This window comes from Electrophorus electricus, chromosome 10 (genome assembly GCF_041902795.1).
Source record: "Electrophorus electricus isolate QZ-2024a chromosome 10, ASM4190279v1, whole genome shotgun sequence".
Taxonomy (NCBI): Eukaryota; Metazoa; Chordata; class Actinopteri; order Gymnotiformes; family Gymnotidae; genus Electrophorus; species Electrophorus electricus.
Genome location: NC_137506.1, coordinates 15797493 through 15804688, shown reverse-complemented (window position 1 = coordinate 15804688; position 7196 = coordinate 15797493).

Here is a 7196-nt window from a genome sequence, read left to right as displayed (position 1 = left end):
CTTGGCCTGCTGTATGTAGGTTTTTGTGGTCCGTCCAGACCAGGAAGGGGTGTTTTGCCCCCTCCAGCCAGTGTCTCCACTCCTCAAGCGCAAGCTTGACTACCAGTAATTCGTGGTCACCCACATCGTAGTTCCGTTCTGCTGGGGACAGACATCGAGAGAAGTAGGCACAGGGATGCAATTTCTTGTCCTCTGCAGACCATTGGGACAGAACTGCACCAATTCCAACCTCAGATGCGTCCACCTCAGTGACAAATGGAAGCTCAGCATCAGGGTGCTGAAGAATAGGGGCCTTGATCTGATGGCATTTCAGTTAATCAAACAGTTGCTGGGCCTCGGTGGACCAGCAGAACTGACCTGACGCCTTCCTGGTCAACACCAGGTCAACTGTGCTAAAGTTCTTAACGAACCTTCAATAAAAATTCATGAAGCCCAGGAAGCATTGGACCAGATACACTGAGGTGGGTCTAGGCCAGTTCTCTACAGCCCACACCTTGGCAGGGTACATGCACAACTTATTGTGAGAGATGACAAATCCCAAAAAGGAGATGGTTTGTGTATGAAGTGTGGACTTCTCCTGCTTGACGAAGAGGTGGTTCTCGCGCAGAAGCTGGACCCGCCTAACATGGGTGACATGTTCGTCTACCGTTTGGCTGTATATTAGGATGTTATCTAAGTAGACAAACACGTATCTGTTAAGGGCCTCCCTTAGGACCTCGTTGATGTAATGCTGTCTTCCATTCATCTCCCTCTTGGATTCTCACTAGGTTGTAGGTGCTGCGCAGGTCCAATTTGGTAAAAATGGAGGCCTGCTGCAGCACCTCAATGGATAACAGTCACATCTTGACAGTTACCTTGTTAAGGCCTGAGGCCTGAGTGGTCTATACAGGGGCGTAACCCGCCATCTTTCTTCCCAACAACCCCCCCCCCCCATGCCAAGGAAGGCTTCCTGGATATATTGCTCCGTTGCCTGGCGTTCGGGCCCCGAAAGGGGGAACAAGCAGCCTCTAGGGGGACTGGATTATGTTGCTGAAGCCAGGGGTACCCCAAAATCAATTGCAAGTTGGAAGCATGGATAATGACGGACATTGTCTTTTCCCTGGAGCTCAGGACAAGCTGAGTGGAGATGACCCGAGCTTCCACAGTACAGTGCACTTCCCTTCCTGCATCCGAGCATCACGCTCACTCCGGGAAAGGCAGGTGTGTCTGAGCTGCATTGGCTGGGATCCGGACTACCCCTGCTTGTCAGGCAGATGAACAGGGCTAAGGGTGCGTGGAGCTCTGCGTGAACCTCAACTGATCTCTGGTCCCAGTGTTCTGCAACTCTTCCATACACAATTGTCAATACGCAATACTAGATCGATCAGAATGTCGAGAGAGGCAGGAGTATCATGGTGGACCAGTTTGTCCTTAAGATCCTCGCTGAGGCCCTGGTGGAAAGCGACCATCAGCGCTGTGGGGTTCCATCCACTCTTGGCCACCATGGTGTGGAATTCAATCAGCATAATCAGCCACTGTGCTTTCCCCTGACATATATTCAGGAGACAGGAAACCATCTCCCCTCCAGTGGCTGGATGGTCAAAAGTGGAACATACATCTGTTTGGTGCTCACAGACCAGGGTGGCCCATGCCAGAGCCCACCCAGTTAGAAGGGAGATGATGTAGGCCACCTTTGCTCGCTCTGTGGGCTGCTGCTCAAAAGCCAGTGAGCACTGAAGGAGGAACCCCCCTACAACCTCCTGCCTTAACAGCATAGCACTCAGGGACAGGGAGCAACAGCTCTAAATGCAAGGTGGGCAGGATTTGGGCTGGCTCTGCTGCTGCCACAACCCCAGCTGCCTCCTCACTAGGGGCAGGCAGAGGCACTGGTGTTCATGTCAGGGGGTCTGTCAGAACCTGCAACTGAGAGGTAAGCTGTTGCAGGGCCTGCTCATGTCAACCAACAGTCACCCACTGATTAGTCAGAGCCACATTTACTTGCTCCAGATCTAACTGTTGAGCTGCGTCCATTGCTGGGTTTTTCTGTAAGGTGGGCTCAAACCCAGGTCAGCTAGGTGATAACACTGCCAGCCTACTGGGTGAGCAATCACACTCTAATGATGGTGGGCCCATGTGCAGAACAGTTAGATCTTGGATCAGGTAAAACAAAAGGAAAAATAAACACCACACCAAGCATGTAAAAAAGAGAGAACAAAGGATGAGGTATAGCACAAGGGCTCACAGACCTCAATACCTGAAGTTACCAGCTAGGCGCTTGGCTCAAAACTTTAGCAAAGACCCAGCACTGAGTGAGTGGGCCACTGGGCTTATATAAGGTCTTGCCCAGCTGTTGGGCATCAAGCCTGATTAGCAGTGTGGTTGACTCGAGGCCTCCCTCTGGTGGGTGGAGGGGGCCTCGGCCTGGTGCCAACCCTTACAGTCGCTTTACAAATATCACTTAAAAAAAAAATTCTTAATTTTTTTTACACACTCACACACTTGATGAGAAGAGGCAGCCAATTTGTGCATAGTGTACTCTCGATTAGAAACCACAGCACTGGGTGCAGCACCAGCCATCAGTGGACATACATGCACACATTATATATATATATATATATATATATATATATATATATATATATATATATATATATATATATATATATAAATTAAGGATATAATGTGCAAAGATTGACTCCTGCAGATCTATGGCAGCACAAGGTTTCCAGAGAAAAAGGATGTTTCAGACAGAGGTTCTTCATCATCTATGCAAGCAAAGTGCTTCTGAATGGTGAAACCAGTTTATGTTAGTAAAAGTACAACCTGGTGAAACCAGTTTATGTTAGTAAAAGCAGATGTTTAAATCATATCATTCATTCCATTGAGTTTTTAAGTTCTGGGAGTGTAGATCAGTTCTTTTTCTTTGAGTTTACTAACTTCGGTGCTGCCATAGCAACAACTGGCAATGCAAACAGCTATGTCAATTAGCAATGCCCTTTATCATTAAAATGCCTTGCCAATGCAAATGACAAATATTTCATTTTGATGGTCAAAAGGTGTTCAACAAACCAATCAGCAAGCCTCTTGGTTTCTCCAGTGTAAAGCTGATTACATCTCTTCTAAGAAATACAATAGACAACTGTAGTAATACATGAGGATGAATGGGTCATAACAATTGATCCTTTTGTGCCAGTTATTTTAGTGGCTGTGTTAATAAATTGACATAGTACATCTAGAGGGGTTGCAGACTAGAGTACCACAATTGCCATTTGACTAGTCATTTATCTCACTCTTGACACACATTTTTTGACAGGCATTTTTTTTAACTCTGTAAGAGATTAATGGCAGATCCTTAAAAAAGAATAATATTAGCTGCTGTTTTATTTGTAGGAATAAATCAGCATCAAAGAAATTCTTGTCTTAACAACAGAACATTTATAGGTCACTGTGTCCACTCTGAACAGATAAAACACAAGCAAAGGCATCTATTACTTCTTATGGAAATCCCGGGTTATGAAAATATTCACATATTTAAACCAGAATCATCTGATTTAATTGATACATATGTAGTAAAAGATGAGCAGTAATGTACAATGATGTTTACTGACTTTAAATTAACTTGCAGGAGTCCGATCACACCAGCACCAATGTCCCATTTATCTTTGCAAAGTCATCATTGTACTGGGGAACAAATGTCCTTGCAGCATGCTGTGACTAAAATAAGACAGTTACCAGTTCAGCTTTTGAGAAGGACATTTCTCTTGCCAATTAGGACTCAGACAGTGGGTGTGGTTCAAGGAGCATCGAGCCGCCTGGCTTTAAGGGAGCTGGTGGCTGCTGTGGCCCTCAAGATTTAGAGCTAGGGTGAACGCATCCACTGCCTAACTAATAGAAATAGTGCAAGTGTAGTGTGGAAAGGTGTCATACCTTTCACACATCGCTGCACTAGTCACTTCACATGTTAACACACATTATAACACATTTACTTATGGAAATTGATAAGGCAAGCGCACATATCACACACACACACCTGAACACAGAGAGCTGAAATGGTATTGATGTTATGCCACGGGTGGATGCATATAAATGATATTTTGATGTTCAGTTTTGGAAGTGAAGGTTATAATGACAACCTTTTGTCTAAATAATTGCCTAGTTACAATTTAAAGTAAACTGACTGGACAAGGCAAGAAGAGAAGAAATATAATTACAAGTTAGCATTTCTTCAGCAAACTCATTCCCCAGTTGTCACGGTAGGTCGGTCTGCCAGCAGGAAGGAAATGCCCACTCACGATAGGGATCACTCCACTTACCAACCTCGCTCCCAATCCCCAGCGTATTGATTGTGCGTACCTGTCCTCGCTAATTGTGTGACTGTTTAAAACCACAGGTACATGAAGACAGCACTGCACATTAGTGGACTATCCCTCAGCATCGCTGTTGAACATCACTGTGCTCCCTTCGAACCAAGGATTACCTTTTGTGCTTTTGCTTAGTTAGTGTTTCTATTTCATTATTATCTATGGATAATAAAGAGCACTTCCCTGCAACCCCACCTCTCGCTTCCTCTGTACCACCTGCGTCACACCAATACATTGCTTACATTTGTTTGATGAGATTTTATTCTAAAATGTAGTTTAATTGTAACATAAAAGCAGTTTAAAGAACAATATATTTTCTCGTCTTGATAGGAGTACTTCTGACATTTGACATATGTTTACCTAATACACCTAAGCATGACTGTGTAATGCATCTCACCTAAGAGATGTGACTTAGCAGACATGTGTATGTGCTCTCAGAGATTGCCTGTGACCCATCAAATCACCTCTGTTATCTTCAGAAGACACGTCTCAGCCCCTATGAGCCTTTCAAGTGTTTTCTATGAAACTGTCCAAAAGAGAGAGCTGGAAACAAATCGATTTCATTTCAAGTCAGAATACATATCTGTAATGGAGGAAGATAAGAAGAGATGGTGAAACACAGTACAGAGGAGGTCCTCCATTGGAAAATGGGCAGCAATTGAATTATAATAGATTGCTAAAGGAAGGTCATTAATCATGTGGAACCACAACTGAATATTATTTAGATTGAACACTGCCCAGTGTAAGGGCACAACACACCATTAATCTTTCCCACAATATGCATGGTTCAGTGAGCCAAAAGAAATCGCAGAGTACTAATTATTCACACCTATGTTCCCTACTGTTTTGGGGGGTTTTTTTGACTGTTGATGAAGTTACATATTGTCCATATTGTAACTGTTCTTTCTTATCCAGTTTTTCAGTTGTTCAGATATTCTTAAGAGGTTGTGAGGTTCATGATATTTTAGCCCTTTTGCACCCCCTCTCTACTGTTTTTTTTTTTTCCATTGAATGTTCCCTCATATTTTTATGTAGCTCTTTTATGTACCAAAAGCTTAATTTCGATGTTGTGACGGGACAAGTAAAGCCAGACACTCACGGATGTAGAAAAATAAATGGATACTTCACAATGACAGCATTCTCATGCTTCATCATGACTTTGTTTCTGCCTCCTGTAGTTGAGGATTGTCATGGAGACCTAATCACACTGGGCAGCTCAGCTTTCTTGGAGATGGAAGCCACCTGCGCCCTGCGTAAATTCCAGCAATCAAAGCCTGTGGGAGTCTTCTGTTGGGAACGGGGGGCGGGGGACTCACTCAACCCACTTAAGTGTCCAATCACTCTGACAGTGCTTTGATTATGAGGAGCATATAGGTGAGAGGCTACTGGCTATGTGGAACTGAGAGGACCCAACCGGCCATTACAATGAGAAGGAGAATGAGTAGAAATCTCTGGGACAGGCTGCAGGGAGGCTACCTCGGCAGGGGTTCGCCATCAGCTATGCTGGTTTGGCATCTGCGTTGTCACGTCTGCTACATAAATTCTGTCACGTTCTTAAAGAAGAAGAAGACAGACCAGGCCGGTTCTGCATATGCAGGATAAAAAGGAAGAATAGTGCAGCTGTCCATGTTTTCACTACGCAGTCAAAGATCAGAGCTCGCCATGTTTGGGGCCACTGATTGTTTTCTTTCGTTCATTCTTTCTTTCTGGTACTCAGAGAATATCAGATATCTGTGCTGGAGAGGGTTTGGTGTTTTGGTGCTGTTCTGATGAGAGAAATAATCCCAAATCTTTGACACTGTGACTCAAGCGCAAACAGACCACCAAGTGATGTTGGAGTGAATAGAGGGACATGTCTTCTCACACATGAGTTCACAGCAGTAGCATTTTTTAAACTCTGTTGCCAGGCTCAGTGGCTCCCACCAGTATGACGGGAATCCGTTCAACTCCTCGCTCCCAAACAGCTGTGAAAGAGTGTTGGCAAGCATGCAGTAAACACAAGATAAGGCGTACTGATATGGTCTTCCAGGCTTAGTGTTAATGGACACCAGCTGCACAACCACAGGAGTTCTGGATGGGAAAGTGAGAGGAGTTAACTATTGAAAATAAAGAAAACAACTCCAGATATAACGATTTTTTTGGTTCCGACAGAGCTGTCATTATATCTCGGCTTGCCAGCATTTCTAGTTTCTTTCAAAATGGTTCCTCAATATGCAAAGAAAAATATGTGAAAGAACTAAAATTAGGTAAATATGACTGAATTGGATGTAGAACGTTTACCCACCAGAGTAACTTAAAAGGCTTAAATGAGGCTTTTAATTAGTTTTTATTATTATAATACTTATAAATACTTTGTATTTATTATTATAATACTAATGATTATTAATAATACTAATTTAATTAATTAGTATTACTATACCTCAAAAATACATTCAATTCAGCATTCTGAGTAGTTTAAAATGGCTTTAGATGTTTTTTGGTCAAAGTGTTGGTTATGGTGTTGGCCAAAAAAATTTTTAAAAACTCTAAAAGCAGTCATCTGACAAAAACATAAATAATAAAAAAAATAATAATAATAATTAAAAAAAATAATTTGTACTTTCCTGAATGCTGAATAAATATATTTTGGGAGGACTAACATTGGACTATTTCTTTAATTAAACCCCTAACCCTTTAAACTAGTAGCAAAGATTTCTCAGATAACCATAATTTTAAAAGACTATTGAGGTGTCTAGTGTCACCCGCACTGTAATACATGACATCTTCACAAATGGAGACTGATTTCAGTATGTAAAATGCTTTCTCTCTAGTGCCTGTCTTTAAAGTTTACTCAGCTGATGTAATAGAAGCAGATCT